The sequence below is a fragment of the Vigna umbellata genome, chromosome 8, assembly GCF_029865625.1.
Source record: "Vigna umbellata cultivar VRB3 chromosome 8, Vumbellata_1.0, whole genome shotgun sequence".
Classification (NCBI taxonomy): Eukaryota; Viridiplantae; Streptophyta; class Magnoliopsida; order Fabales; family Fabaceae; genus Vigna; species Vigna umbellata.
This window is the reverse complement of record NC_142172.1, coordinates 18,481,296-18,498,935: the sequence shown is the minus strand read 5'-3', so window position 1 is coordinate 18,498,935 and position 17,640 is coordinate 18,481,296. Positions and strand designations below refer to the sequence as shown.

General features: G+C 27.3%; 1 pseudogene; it reads left to right on the top strand.

The window, feature by feature from the left end:
- Positions 1-1,691: 1,691 nt before the first annotated feature.
- LOC124834308 (uncharacterized protein At4g14450, chloroplastic pseudogene) lies at positions 1,692-2,192 on the top strand (annotated as a pseudogene).
- The last annotated feature ends 15,448 nt before the right edge of the window (positions 2,193-17,640 follow it).

Below are 17,640 nucleotides of genomic sequence, written 5' to 3'. Positions count from 1 at the left end.
AATACTGCAGATTTAAGCTCAGGCGCTATTCATACCCAGTTTGCACCATGTATAAACCATCACTCACATATAGACAATCATACAACAACATTGATAAATCATATAAACCAAATAACTAAACAAAACATCATACAAACATGCCAACATTCAAAACAGAGAATCATAATTAAATTACAAGCTTCCCTTACCTCTAAACTCAGTCGAACGCTCACGGTTGCAGTATATGGCTCACCACTACCAATCTTATACACTTAGAGTTTTCCGATTTACGAAACTAGACCAAATAAAAGACCAAAATTGCTATCAAAATTTCATAGAAGAAGATGATAAACTCATGCAACAAAAAATTTGGCTTGCCTGTGGTAGAAAACAACCGTTCTAAAGAGAGAATGAGTTTACCAGTTTAAACTAACACTTGATCGGTGCAATAGAAAGCTCTTGACACCAGGAGAACTCAGGCGTGGTCTGATTGTTGACCAGAAGAAGAAAATGTGAAAATTCGTAGAGAGAATAATGAGATTTGTAGAGAGAAGAAGGATAAAATGAAGAACTCAAAAGTTTTGGAGGAGAAGGTGCATGCAGGAAAAGTGACACAAAATTCTGAAAATTTAATTCACCATCAAAACCGATCAATCACTCTGCTGCCCACGCCTGTCTTCCACTTTCTGAATTTCAAAAGTCTTTGACACATGTTTCCACTCACTGAATTTTAAGAGTCCTGATAGCACAACTTTTTCATTTAACAATGAATTACTTTAGCTATTTTATTCACATCGCACATTTAACTACTTTATTCACGAACATATCTATTGATTATATAAATCCATCAATCTTATACATATCAAATTATTCAACTTAAAATATAATTATATCAATTAACATATTCAGCATAAATATCACAATTTAAAGTTATTTCAACATAGTATCAACAAAATAACGTTAATTTTCTTCATTTAAGAAAAACGCTCTAATTCAAATGTTGTTAACATATCCTCATGATCATAAACAAACAAAAATTTACTTTAAATTATTTTGAGTGACATACATAAACTAGAAATTACATACACTTAAAACAATACATTAACTAAAAAAACTAAAAACTAAATTAATATATTTTGAATTTTTATCGGTTAATGCATAAAGTTCTCAGCAAAAATCCTCCTATAATATTATATTTGATTTTCAAACAGAGAAAAATGAAGTCAGAAATCTAAAAATAAAATAAAAATAATTTTTTATAAAAAATTGTTTAAGAAAATGATAATTTTATAAAATAAAAGAAATTTTAGTTATGATCTAACATTTTAAACAACAAAATAATTGAGTTTTATTTAAAAATCGATATTACTCTTTTATTATTTTCTTGGTCTTATATTATTTTTTTCGTTTATAATTTTACTCTTGCTATGATCTTTAATCCGTTTATATACATCATACTATGTTATATAAATAAAACACAATAAAAATTACTAAGTAAATTTTTTATTATGTTTCTTTAATTTCCCGACAAAGTAATATATCAGAAATAAATGCACAGGAAAAGAGTAGAAAAACGAAAAGCATATGAATCCATAAACCAAACCTAACCCATCCAAACCCAGCCGAGCCGCAAATGAGCCGAGCCGGTTCAATGATTTAAGTTTGAGATTCCAAACGTGTGCAGCGCACGCCCCTCTATTTATACCCCTCAACCTTCACCCACCGTTTTCTCTCTCACACACCACACTACTGTCTCTCACTTTCTCTCTCACCGCCACCAATCTCACACGCACCACCGTCACCATGGCCGACTCTCGCCGCGCCCGCCGTCAGCCCAGCCGCCTGCAGTCTCACGCTCCCTCATCGCTTCAGATAAACCGCTCCGTCCAGTGGAACGTGGCGATCCCGCTGCTCTCCCCGCTGGCTTCGTCGCCACCGCCGCCCCCTCCTCCGCCGCAGAAGGATGAGCCTCCTCAGCAGCAGCAGCGGCCCCCGGAGAAAATCGTCTTCAAAAAGTGGCAGCATCCCGCAGCTCCGTTCTGCTACGAACCACCCTCGGTGGTTACACCCTTCGTTAACGTGTAAATAATTAAAAAAAAATGATTACGTGATTTAACACGCTTCCATTTTCATTTTCAATTTTTTTTTGTACGTGTAAATATAAACCCTCATAATATATTAAGTAATAATAGTATGACCAAGTTTTTTTTTCTTCCTCTGGATTAAATTATGACTTTGTTTATCTTTAATTCCTAATAATCTTCTTCGAGTCTTCTATGTCTCTCTTGTTAAATTATTTATTACAATTTTGACTATAGATTTAGTTTTCATTCATTCTCAATTTGTGAATATAGTTTTTTTTATGTATTTTTTAAAAGCTGTGAAATTGTGGATCGATCTTCAATTATTTAGATATTTTATTTTATGTTTTGATGATTTTTTTGGTTACATTTTAAATAAATATTAGAACTTAAAGTTAAATTAAAACATAAAATATGTAAAAAAAATTAAAGACTAACTTAAATTTGTCGATTTCTTTAGAGAAAAAAAAATAAAGGAAAAATTAAAATGAGTGTTAACCGTAAATTTCATCATTTATGTTTAATTTCTGATTTGCAATATTTCTCTTCGAGATTTTAGTTTTTATAACTTAATCAAAATTGAAACCTCCGTATTTGATCTGCTTTAATTTTAAATTTAACACATTATTAAGAAATGCTTTAACCGATTAAAATGTAAAAATCATAGGTTAGGAAAAATGAAATGAAAATTATAATTTAATGTTAAATAATAGAAGAAATGCAAGAGTGATGATGATGAAGATGAAGATAAATTGGTATTTTATATGTGCAGTGATTGAATTGTTGTGTTGACGAGATGGTTTGAACGTTGAAGGATGACGAAGTTGAATCGTGTTTGGATAAATAGTTGTATATATTTGACATTTGTGGCTCTCATCTTGACACCTCTTCTCTTTTTATATATATATAAACTCTCTTTTTTTTTTCTTTTCCATTCTACTGTATTCATAATTTTCTTTTAAAATAATTTTTTACATTGAAAAAATATGTACAAGAGAAAATACTATATAAATAATTTTTAACTTTGAATCTTATCCATCATAATTTTTTTGTTAAAAAATATCTTGAAATTTTGTTTTAAAGGTGTTTTACCTCAATTCCTAAAAAATGTTAGACTATTAAATACGATAATAATAAAAAAAAAATAAAAATATATAGTCCAATCTTCCTTATTTTGAGTCTCGTCAAACTTATTTCATGCAAGGAAATATGTTTACTTAAATTTTCTACTACTTAGCCTAAAAATGTGACCGAATTATAGGACAATCCTACCATCACCGTAGGGAATGGTGATTTAGGTGTGAAATTTTGGATTACTTTTCATAAGTATCTATATATAATTGTGTAATATATGATAGTATGTTTAGTTTTTCAAGAGAAAACAAAGAGTTTATAAATAATTTCTTACTTATTTTTATTTAAGTAAAATGTTCAAACTAACTTAAAATTCCTAAAGAAAAATGTTAAAAATTTGTTATATCAAGAATATAACTTCTACCAATACACACTTAAAAAGAAAAATAATTTAAAATATTTTTTATAAACTAAAAAATTAAGTTAATGATAGATTAAAAATTATTTAACAAAAACTCTAAAACTTAGTACTTCATAAAAAAATATATTTACTCTTATTGATACTAATGGAAAAACTTGTTTAAAGATGTTTTTTTTTTCATTAAACAAATTTTCAATCTTGAATGTCTCCCTTACCATAATTAATGCCAAGCATACATAACTCAAATTCAATATATGTTACTTAAGTTAAAAAATTTGTACACTAACCATTAATTATCAATGTATAATTTTATATTCAATTTATAATGTGTAGCAATTTTACTAGGATTTTAATTGTGGATTTGCAAACAGATAACACTTTAAGATTTTTTGTTAATTGAAAAGAAGTTTCCTGTATTTATAGGATTAATATGAAACTTGATCTATGTTTTTATTGGAATAATACTTACCTCAAACATATAATAACAATATAATTAATAATAATATAATGATAAATAATAATCATAATACTAAGCTGTTAATTATGATATGGATATGACCTAAATAGATGTAGGTTTTAATCGTTGTTTGACGAAGAGACTTAAAAACTTTTATTAGGTTGTATTTTTTATTGTCTATCTAATTGGATAGAAATATAAAAAAAATTAACAATTTTTCAAATTTATATGAATAATTAATAATGACAATTTATTTGAAGTTGAATTCTGAAACAATATATTGTTTTGAATATACAGAAATTGTTCTGGCAAGTTGCTAATGCATTGTAAAGAAATGGATGGAATTATGAGTTGTCGATGTGAATGCACAATGACACAAAAATAATCTTCTTGTTCTCACAGTTAAGTCATTTTCTGAGTACAAATTATTAGCAGCAGAAAGAGGACCACTTTTTTTCTTGAGAGGCATGCAAACGTAGAAAGACCTATTTAATTTATGTAGCCCTATGAGGCATGTGAAGTTCAGAACAAAACTGATACAAAAGATGTCTATATTACATGTGAAGATATGACACAAGTAGGACAACAACAAATTAATGATGTCTATTACCTATCACTTGCATCTCTGTTATCTTCACATTCTTTTTCATCTTTGTGTTTCTCACTTTCGTAATCAAATTTACACATTAAATTGGTGTGTACTGTATCAATAATACATACTTGCAACAGATAAGTTTTATGATTCTATATTTCAACAAGTGAGATTAAAGACTATTTATGGGGATACAATTATAAATTCTTTTCATATTTTGAAATATAGTATAAAAACTAATTTACAATATCAACATTGTTATCACAAATCTATGTAATTGAATATTGTTCCAACAATATTATATTTTTTATTTATTAAGAAATCGATTTTAAATTTAATTTAATTTTATAAATTTGTTTGCAAGATGGAATTTGCATTTATTTATGTAACATGTTGAAATATATACATCTTGAACATGAAATTAGTTTTTTATGAGTGATTCTATAAAGATATGATAGGATTGACACGGTAGACTTAACAAACAATAAATATCATCATGATAAACTTTTAAATAGTTTTGATACTATATTAAAAAATAGATTTTTTAAGTCTAATTCAATTTTACAAAACCAGTATGTTAAATGAAGTTTGTATTCACTTATATATTTTAAATTTATCTTATCTTTAGTCGATATGAAATCTCTAACATAATCCATCAACCACTTTGGGTTATCCATATTTATTCTAACTATCATTTAAAGTAGTTGTATCTTTTTCACTCAAATCATGATGTGCTGTAAGTAAGCGAGTTTATAACCTATTTTGACAATTGAGTGTAAATATTCGTGTTTTTGGTATCCCAAATACAAAAAGAAGCTTAAGTATTTTATGAAGAAAAATGATGAAAAGAATAGAAGATAATAAGTGATTATTTATGTAGGAAGTTGATGAAAGTGGGTGTGAAGTCAAAGACAAAAAATGGTATAGGCACCAATGTTTGAAGACAGAAGATTGTGGAGATTGATCCCATTTCAATGGCCAAACTTAGAGATTCCAAAAGAAATTAAAGAAGCAAAGGAAATATTCTATGGCTTTCTTTTCTTAGTACGTATTTCTGCATTTTCTTTTCCAAACTATATACTATACATTATGCACATACTAGTGGCTATGATTTTTTCCTCACTTTTAATTTCTGCTTTTGTCGCCACAATTCTCAAATTTTTTATTGGCAAAATAAAAATTGTTAAGCGTAAGTTAAAAAAGGAAGATATATTAAAGGCTTCTAAAATTCTAACTAAACTACTCACATAACAAATTATATATTTTATTATCATATATATAATTATTTTGGAAGCTAATAATATATAAAACCTCAAAATTTAATCATACTACTACGATTATCACTTGTAAGTTACTAAAACATTAATATTTCTCGGTTGATTAACACATGAAATATATAACTCTCCAAACTTAAAAAAGAAAAGAGACACAACCAACTGTAAAGAAAAACAAAAAATTTAATTAGATCAAGATTAGTATTGATCATTTTTATTCCTTACTAATGTAATATAATTTTGGAAAAATAAACGGTCATCCACGAATGTTAGAGAAATAATTCAATATTTATCAGTTGAGAGAAATAAAATTCAAAATAAATAAAAAATAAATTGTTTTAATTTTATTTATTAATATTTTTAAAAAAATACTTTTTATTCTTAGTTCACTATAAAATAATGTCTCTTATCTTAACTAAATTGGTCTTAACCATTTTTATCAGATGATAACATTATTTTGGATCCAATGACTTTTTAAAAATAGTTTAATAATGGCTATATATATTGTTAATATAAAGCTTTTGTCTCATCAAATCAACCAACTTACCATGTATAATTAACTCTAATATAACATTATTTTACACTCTAAATTCTTTTTTTTAATCTAAAAAGTTAATATGTATTCCTTTCTCATAGAAGTTCGCAGAAAAAGTTATCCAACTTAGTAAAAAACCTAATTCAGATTTAACGTTTCCAAATTAATTTCCCTAAATTCTAAATCAAATCAACACTTAATCACGTGAATCAGTAACATTATTCTGTAAGTAATATCAAAATGCTGTTATATATTCGCATAAAAAAAACATTTATTTCAAGGTGTAAGAATTATTAATTCAATTGATAACATAGCTTATTTTGAGTTATATTTCATCAATTCAATTACTCATATTGATAAGATTAATTAGTCTGATGCGTATAAGCTTAAGCAATTAATGTCGTGCTGTAGTTATTTTTGGCTGTTGTTTGGGAAAAGGTTACTTTCCACAGCACAGTGGTATTATTCAAAGTAAAAGGCGTATGAGTGAATGTGCACGTGTGGTGGACAATTGACTTCAAACTTAGGAACATCACATTTGATACCATAAATGTGTTGGACCTACTTGTCGATTGCTTCATGCAACTAAATTTCTCTTTTATTTAAAACATAAATCAATTATTTTTATATATCTCCCATTATTAATAAATTCATGAAATACTTTATAATATAAATGAGTTGGATCCAGACAATTAACAAGTAAGAAGCATATAAGAAAATAAAAGGAAGAAAAGATTAATTGAAATGTGGAAAATTGGTAAAGAAAGAAAGTGGTCAAATATTGATGATAGGAAAGTTAAAAGAGCATATATTCTGCAATCTTTAAAAATTTTGTCACTTTTAGACTAAGTTTCAAAAGTTTTGATAATATTTTTTTCATGTGACATCTTTGGCATCTTACCTTAAACTTATTTTCCACATATTCAACACTAACGTCAAATGCTCGTGGCTTAGCTGCAAGCCAGGTTTTTAAACAATACACATTACATACTTATATATATATATATATATATATATATATATATATATATATATATATATATATATATATATAATAATTATAAGATACATTACTTTTAATCAATATATCATGAACCATCAAGCCGATCATCCATATTAATTGACAAATCCATCATATACCTTTGAGTTGATCATTTTTGGATTCATCATCTTTGAATCAATCACTCTTGGATTGATCATCTTGATTGATCACCTAGACCGATTGACAAATCAACCAATGCACCCTTTGATCAATCACCCAGATCAATTGACAGATTGACCAGTATACCTTAAATCGATCACTCAGATTGACAAATAGACTGATGAATTGCAGAATAAATGTCAGATTACCACTTAGTTATAATAATAACAAATTAACCAACTAACGTTAATTAAGGTATGATTAAGCTATGATAAGATCAATAAAACGGTAAAACTTCACAACAACTATTATAAATAAAAGTTTAAGGTATGGTTGTCCACACACATGCATCACTACATTTAACACTCTTGCGATCGGTCACCTGTTAACTTTAACATTGAAGTACCTTCTGTAGGTACCATCCAAACGATGTTAAACAAACATAAATTTTAAAGACTGACCGAACAAGAGATAAGAGTGACATAGAACAAACTATATGTAGAAACAAGGATGGATACATATTTGATGTATTAGAACATGTGTTTCTTAAGTATAAATGATTTAAAATATTAATATTTAAATTAGAAGTTAGATTTAATTATATAAAATAAATTTTTAGCTATCTATTTACAAATTATTTTCTATATATTCTTCGTACTTTTTTTTAACCTTTTAAAGTTATTATTTTTAATAGATCTCACTTACTAGCAGGTGATTCCGAATAGATGAAGATAATTTTTTTTTATTCTAAATATTTATTTCCTTTTTTTCTTCTCTGGTTTCATGTAAGAAGACCACAAGGTTAACAAATTGAATTATTGGAAATGATTTTTGTTGTTTAGTCTGATTCTTAATCAGTACATGGTTGCTCGATTAGGTGTAGTTTAATTAGGGTTATGAGAATTTTAATGATTTTATGGTTTTTTTTTTCAATTTGAATTATTGTTGCTTGGAAAAAAATGTGTTATGTAATAGAACATACACTATATTTAACCATCGTTCTGTTTTGATTTGATTGGTTGGATATTAATCGAATATTGTTGGTTTGGAACTAAACTTTAATTGTTGAGTTGTACATTTTTGTTTGAAATTGAAATTTGATGAGTCATATTTTGAATTAGTAATGAAAATGTGATTTTTTATTGTATAGGAATCATATAGTATATTACATGTTAGAATGTTAGATTGGTAGTTGTTTTTCGAGGATTTAGATTTGATTCTTGTCTTGTTATTATTTAAAATTAAATTGACTCGATGTAAGTTTTTTTTATAAGATTAACAAATATTTGTTTTTTAATCTAACTAGTGTTTTGTTTTTAAGCTTCTAAAAAAAATCGATTTCATGTAAAAATCATTTATTTTTTGAATTAATCTCACTTAAGAACTCAATGAATTCAATATTTTTTTACTTGAATTTCAATTAGAATTTTATGTATGTCTCAATAATCCAATATGTCTTTTTGGTCCCTTTTTGTTTATTTTAGTAACAATGGAGATGGAACACAATAACAATGAATGGAGTGTAAATTTAAGATTGTGAAATCGGAAATGATACGTATGGTGGCAATGATACAAGGACTACACAAATTACGATGAAATATAAATACCAAAATAAATTACCAAAAGGGAACAAGGGAAGTAGAATAAGTTGTAATTGTTACAACCTTAATTTTCCTCTTGTCATTATAGTCAATTATTATATTTAAGGTATTGTTTGTTTTGTAGTTAGAATTTTATTATGATTTTTTCCATAAAAGGCGTGTAAGAGAGTAGAAAGAGGAATAAGTATTTAAATTGCATTTGATCTCGATTCCTGGACGATGTGAGATTATTTGTATCGAAATAAGTCTTTCAATCTATGGCAATGGGAGTTTTTGTTCCCACGGATGGTGCTAATGTTCCCGACCTTAAGTTTGTCAGCATAATTCGAGTCAATCACTTCATCTGAGGTATTGTCTGCTTTGGAACCTAGAGTTTCATCACAGTTTTGTCTTTAAAAGACATCTTAGATGGTGGAAGGAGAAAGGAGTATTTAAAGTGCATTTGATCTCAACTCCAGAACAATGTTGGATTATTGGGTATATCGGAACAAGCTTCCTAGTCGAGGACAATGAGAGTTTTTGTTTCTATAAAGGACACTGATGTTTCAACCTCAAGTCCGTTAGCATTATTAGAGTCAATCACCGCATTCGAGATATTATTGACTTTGGAGCATAGAGCTTTGTAACGATTTGGTTTTATTATTAAAAAGTGTGAATGTGACATATATTATTTTATGAATAATATTGTAAGTAATGAGCAAAATATTATAATGAAAATGTGTCGGGTAAATTATAAAGTGTGATTGATGGATTTAGTATTATATGGATAGTGTTATGTAAGTAATAATTAAAAAGATATTAACGAGTTATAGTTGTTTATGCATATAGTAAGTTAGGAGATTCAACAACATTACAGGTTATATTGGTAAATTGATTCATACAGGTAACGGTATAAAGTGGTGATAATTAATAGAGACTTTTTACATTACATTAGAGATGTTTTATTGATTATATAGTTATTAAACTCATAAATTATATTATATTATAATTATAATTTATTAAATAGGGCTCCATAACCTTAATTCAACCTCAATTGACATTGAATTTAGTATTCCTTACAAATATTACATTCCAAGAAGATGATTTTAAATTGTAAATATTAAGTGTGTGCTGTTACAAATATTTAGGGCCAAGCCTTATTTTTCATATTGACCTTCAAGTTTGGGTGTTACCCCCCTCCATCACCCCAAGTGCTCCTGTACCTCTCCACTATTTTTTTTATTCTAAAAATATTCTACATCTTTCCACTATTTTCTTTTATTCCAAAATTACCCTACACCTTCCCCACTATATTCAATAATATTTCTTTTTCTCTTTCCACATTAATGGAGCATTCACATGATTTAGATTTAAACTTGTAATATATTGTAAAATTTTATTTACACTTTCCCTTAAATAAGCTTGATTCAATCTTATTTTCATTGTTCAATATTTTTTTTCATCTTCAAATCACTTAATAAATGGTATAAATTTGTTCTAAATTTCTAGAAAAATGTTTATATATATGTGTGTTTTTTTTACATTTAATATCTATAATTTTTAACATTATATTATGTTTTAACTTACCGACATGTTGACTCAAATAACTTGAATAAAGTATTTAATTTATTAGATAAATAATATAAAAATATTATTAAATACTTAAAATATAAAAGAAAAGTTATTTGTTAAAACATATAATATTATTATGTTTATTATTTACTATTAATATTATTATGTTTATTATTTTGTATTTGCATCTAACCTTTAAGTTTATAAAATGGAAGTGGTAGAAGCACTAACATTGAAGTTTCCTCTCAATTTTATATTTTGCAATATATCACAAGTTTAAATCTAAATCATATGAATGCTCCATTAATGTAGAGAGAGAAAAAGAAAGATAATGCTTCATTAATGCAGAGAGAGAAAGAGAAAGATTGTTGAGGATAGTGAGGAGGTGTAGAGTATTTTTGAAATAAAAAAAAATAGTAGAGATGTGTAGAGTATTTTTGGAATAAGAAAAAATAGTGGGAGGTGCAGAAGTACTTGGAGTGATGGAGGGAGCAACACCCTTCAAGTTTGAGTGTTTCATCCTACACCTCCAACATCTCATCCTGCACCTCCAAAAGTTCCATTTTTAACCTTCTGACATATGTACCTTCAACTTTTCAAAAATTTTATTTTTTAATAAATATATTTTTATTTTCTTCTCTCTCTTATTAAAGACACTTTAATAAATACATTTTTATTTTTTTCTCTTTCTTATTAAAGTTCCTCTGCACCATTTTAATAATAATCTAATTTAATTTAAAATTTAAATATTATTTAATATAATTTTATATTTTAATAATTATTAAAATATGATTTATATCATAATAATAGTTATATTAAATATATAAAAATCAAATAACTAAAATAAAAGTAATAATGATAAAAATAAAAAATAAAATAATAATAACAATAATATAAAATTTGCTTTAATATATTCAAATATATTAAATTATATTAAAATATTACAATAAATTAAACAGTTATTAAATTTTGAATAAAAACAAAAATTTTCAAAAACTTATTTATTGGATAGCGTAAAATATGTTAATAGTTTTTTTTTAAATTTACTAAATATTTAACTTAATTAAAAATAATAATATTATTTATTATATTTTTCTAATTTAATATTATTAAAATATTATTTATATTTTATAATAATTTTATTAAAAAAGTAAAATAAAATAACTAAAATAAAGTTAATAATAATGAAAATAAAAATAGTATTGAAAATCACATAAAAGATATTTAAATATATTATATTATATTAAAATGTTAATTTAATTAAATAATTATTAAAGTTTAAATAGAAAATAAATTTAAAATTTGTTAATCGGATATAGAAATCCGATAACATATGAATCGGATATGGATATCCGAAGTTTTCAAAATTTTGTTTTTTATTTAATTTTAATAATTGTTTAATTTAATTTAATAATTTAATATAATTTAACATATTTAAATATATTAAATGTCATTTTAAATATTATTATTATTATTTTTATTATTATTACTTTTAGTAATTTTAATAAAACTATTATAAAAATATATATTATATTTTAAATAAAAAACTATCCAATAAATAAGTTTTTAAAAATTTTGTTTTTATTTAAAATTTAATAACTCTTTAATTTATTGTAATATTTTAATATAATTTAATATATTTGAATATATTAAAGCAAATATTATATTATTGTTATTATTATTTTATTTTTTATTTTTATCATTATTATTTTTATTTTAGTTATTTGATTTTTATATATTTAATATAACTATTATTATGATATAAATCATATTTTAATAATTATTAAAATATAAAATTATATTAAATAATATTTAAATTTTAAATTAAATTAGATTATTATTAAAATGGTGTAGAGGAACTTTAATAAGAAAGAGAAAAAAATAAAAATGTATTTATTAAAGTGTCTTTAATAAGAGAGAGAAGAAAATAAAAATATATTTATTAAAAAATAAAATTTTTGAAAAGTTGGAGGTGCATATGTCAGAAGGTTAAAAATGGAATTTTTGGAGGTGCAGGATGAGATGTTGGAGGTGTAGGATGAAACACTCTTCAAGTTTTGCTGATAAGGTATAACATGATTGGGCTCGGTCCAATACTATTTGTTTTTTGCTATAACATGTGAGGGATGTGTTCTGGGGTGGGAAGAGAGAATAAATAAGGAAAGAAAGGGTAATTAACAATTTACCTATTTAGCTAGTCAAAAGTCAAAGGTTAGTAAAGATATTTAAAAAACTTGAAAAGTACAGAAAGAAAACGTGGTGGTACAAAAAGAAAGCCCCATAAAATACTGCAATTTGCTTTGGGAATTTGATAGAAAGGATTTTACCTCCTGCACCCCATTAAATATCTTTCTACACTCCATCATTTCAGATTTTATGTTCCAAAACATTAAATTACTTATGGAAATATTTTTTGGAAGATACTCACTCGCTTTTATTTTGGGAAAAAAAATTTCCAGAAGCTTTGATGGAGTGCTGGAAGAAGAGACTCCAAACTTAATCTCAATTTTCAATGATTATAGTTTTTCTATTTCTCAATTTCAACAGAACAATTAAAAATCTAGTATATATTAACAATTAAATAATATCAAATCGACTAAATTCAAGTAATATTATTTAAAAAAAATTATGAAAATTTTGATATATCTTGCACAGTTGAATCAACAAATTATGACACCATTATATACAAGATAAATAAATAAAACTTATGCAAAAAAAAAAAAAATTGTGTGGAAGAGGACCCTTATCCTGTGTCCATGCTAACCCCACAGTGTGTGCTTGTAATAAAATTAAATATCTGTTCAATAATTGATTGTTTTCTAAATTTAAAATCATAATTATTTAAATGAAAAAAAAAACTTTACTTGCTATCTAACTTCTAAATGTGATTGTGTTTTGTTTTCTTAATCATAAATCTTTTTCATGGTAACAATCATAATCAACCTGAATAGACCAACACTGTGTTTGTCGAAATAATATCAATTTTAGTTTTTTAGGGTTTTGAATTTCTAAGTATTGGGAAGAGAAGATAGTGACAGAAAGAGAATCTATCCATATTACACTCTTATTTTTTTCTTCATAAAATTGAATAAAAAAATAATTATATATATCGCAAAAATGAGTTTATTTAATCTCCTTTTGAGAAAAAAGGAATCAAAAAGAGAAAATAAATATGATTGAAGACACTTTTAATAGGGAAACCTTCTTTAATATATATGCATCAAGATGAAGAAGAAAAGCACAATGATGAGAAAAAAAGAAAGTGATGCAACAGATTTCGAAGTAGCTGTTGATAAACTCTATAAGTAAAGTCAGTTTCTTTTTCTTCACAAAACAACATTTATCCAATCTTAAACAACAACATGGGACCCATTCGCGTTCTTCATCTTTTAGGGTTCTTTTTTTCCTTCTTCATCTTCATCTTCGTCTTCTTCCCACTATTATAAATATATATAATTGAGTTACATTATATATATATATATATTATCGTGAAGTATTTATTTTAATTTCGAAATTACATATATTTTGTGTGTTTTTCCTTTCATGATAACTATTCAGCTGAATCACTTTCTACCAACTCTTAGTCATTTTTCTTTATATACTCTTAGTTTTCGTTTTCTGTCATCAATTATTATAACCATGATGCCAGATACATGCATCGAAATTTAACCTAAAAAATTATCCTCACTTGTAGACTAATACTTATTTTAATATAACTACCTTTTTTCCTCTTTTATCAACTGTTATATCTTTAAATATTTTTAAAACATATAAGTTGTTTCGGATGTGTAGTAGGGCAGTGCAGTTCTAAATCTTCCAGCTCTTCTTCGATCTTCTCCAGACGGCGGATCTTCTTTCCAAGCTTTGACTTTCCTCTTGATCCGGAGGGGTGGAGACCTACAAAAGATTCTCCGATGCCAAAGTCAGTTTCAGAGCAATGGTCTTTCTCAAGGGATAGCAATAAATGTGCATTGAATGTAACCTATCTACCACTCACCGTGGACCTGTATTTATAGTTTTCGCTATGGGCTTGGGATTAGTGAAAAGTTAATCACGGCCCAAAACGGCCCAATAGCTTCTAATTTCTACTTACCTTTAAACCAGGCTACTTTTCCTTAAGTCATGTTGATTAGTGTTTTGGCGGGCGTGGACGTCCGCCCATGTGAAATGGGCGTCTGCCTCGCGCGCACGGAGATCCGCCCATGTGAGATCCGCCCATGTGGGATCTTTGGTCCGGCGTCCGGTTTTGCTGGCCGTGTCCGCGAAGATCCGTCCATGTGGGGTCCGCCCAATTAGCTTGGGCGTCCGCTCACATGGATCCTTCCGTACGGCGTCCGGCCCTTGCAGATACACAAGCCCCCCAAGTCCTAGTGCCCGTAGTGAACGTAGGACTTTGGGTCACTTAACAGGCAAGATTTGATGCAGTGGCTGTCGTGTCGGGCTGCTCTGTGATGGTAGAATTCCTTGTGAGTTCTTCAAAGTTTTTCTTATAAAGAGGTTCGACCCGGTTGGTAGGTGTTCCTCCCTGCTACAAGAGGGTTAGGAGAGTTTATACCGGGTCTAGGTTCAATCTTTGGCCGGCTCTTCAACGCATGAGCCTCCGGCTTGCCTTATACGATTGCGTACAGACATTGTCGTAAGTCACCGTGGCCTCCGGAGTGGACTCCGGTACATCTGGGTAGGCGATCATTGGGCAACCGGACGGTCCTTCCGTATGGCGCCCGGTATTTCGGGCGTCTTTCGCACGGCGCCTGGCACTTCGGCGCCCTTCGTACGGCGCCTGGCACTTCGGCGCCCTTCGGCGGTTTCGGTATTTCGGGCGTCCCTTGTACGGCGCCCGACACTCTCTGGTACATAAGTCTTTTGAGAAAAAAAAATATTGTAAACACATAACACCAACTATATTTCAGTTAAACTAAAAAGAAACGTTTTCGATTCATAAGAAAATAAATTTATAATTTATTTTTCATAAAATGTTTAATTTTTTTTTATTTTTATTTGATATAAAACTTAAACCTACGTTTGAACTTTTAATAAAAACCAATATACTTATATTTTTCTCTTATTTTTTATATTTTTTCAAAAGACATATTATTTTATTCTATTTCAGATGTGGAGTTGGAATCACTATCAAACATTCATTCACACTTTTTTCTAGTCACTCAGTTTTATTACAAATGTCTTTAGTCAAATTCTTCCACGTTCTTGATGTCTAAACTTCAAGTCGTGTGGACAAATATCTGTCAAATACACTCTGACGCTCAAGTCGGTAATCTAGTCGATCGATTATCACAATAAAATCTTAAATTCACAATAAATGTAATTACCTACATTTTTACCTCATACTTATATTTATAAATTTCAAGATGAACTTATGATTACCATATCTATAATAACGACTCAATGTCTAATAAGTAAGACTTGTCTGTAAGAGTTTGATTAAAGATTGTATTTAAGATTACTTAAAGTTTGTGATTGCTCGATCGTCCCATTCTCCTGATCGACTAGTCTCTTCCTAACTCGAACGAGTGTATGGTACATGCCATATATTTATAATTTTTGTAATTATGTGATTACTGACTTGATAGATTTTCTCACATGAAAGATTAAACAAATCTTGTTTTTTATTTAACCTACCTAGGCTTTGTTTACGTTGTTGTATAAGAAATTTGAAGCTAGTTTATTATAAAGAGTAAATTGGTTTTAAATTTTTAGATGTAGCATAGATGGAAGTCGTTATGAAGATGGATTGCACGAGAGGCCACATGATGAGAAGTTTTAGCAGAAAAGATAAAGAAAAGGTGAAAAGCAAGGATGATCCATGATTACTGAGGAAAAGAGATTGAGTTAGGTTTATCTTTCTTTTTGTCACTATTTGGTTGCCCTTTTGCAGAGTGAATATCCATCTGTCTCAAGCCTTTCTTTTGGTTTTGGTCACCAAGTGAACTAACCTTTTCAAATTAATAATTAATATCCTAATTAAATAAATAAATAAAAAAACAAAACAATGACACCAAATCCCACTATGGCAAACTTTTTGATAAATTTCCCTCGTAGGGTCTTTTCCCAAATTCATTATTCTGTTCGGTCAGTTTTCATCGGAAACACTATTCTTAACAAATCAAAAACCACTCCAATATGTCATATATAATTCAGGCGAGGGCATGAAATGAAAGAGACAATAGAAATGCTAATTTACGTTCTTTAGAGATAAAACCGAAATTTTAATATTGATTATGATAATTGATTTTAATGATGTTATCGATGTACTTACAATACAAAATAATTATATATTTTTTTTCTCATTTTCACATTATCAGCATGAATTAATATTTTATGAAATATATAACTTGGTCTCTTAAGATTCTCAATTCATATAATGATGCATTTCATCCATGTTTACCTGTCTGTGAAAAAAAAAAGCAAGATGTTCCATTGCAAAAAGAAAAAGGGAATGAAGGAAAATTAAAAGGGAAAGTTGGGAAAAGAAAAAGTGGACGAGAAAAGAAAAACAATGCACTCTTATAATTGTTTGTTTATATATATATATATATATATATATATATATATATATATATATATATATATATATATATATATATATATGTGTGTGTGTGTGTGTGTGTGTGTGTAAAATTTGTCAAATAAATTATGGTCACAGTTTTATGATATTCAAAGTATCATGATTGATGTTGGTCTTACCAAAACTTATAATCTAAGTCGTTTCAAAGTCTGTCTTGGTTTAGTTTGTCTAACAAAATGTTAGACTTGAATTTTCATTTTAAAAGAAGTCTGTTTGATTGAATAGGTTAGACTTGGAGTTATGAAAAAAAAACACATTTAGATACATCATCAACATACGTATTTTTAAAATATTAAAACTATCATACATTTTATAATTTAAATTTAATATTTTTTAAATTAAAAATATGGT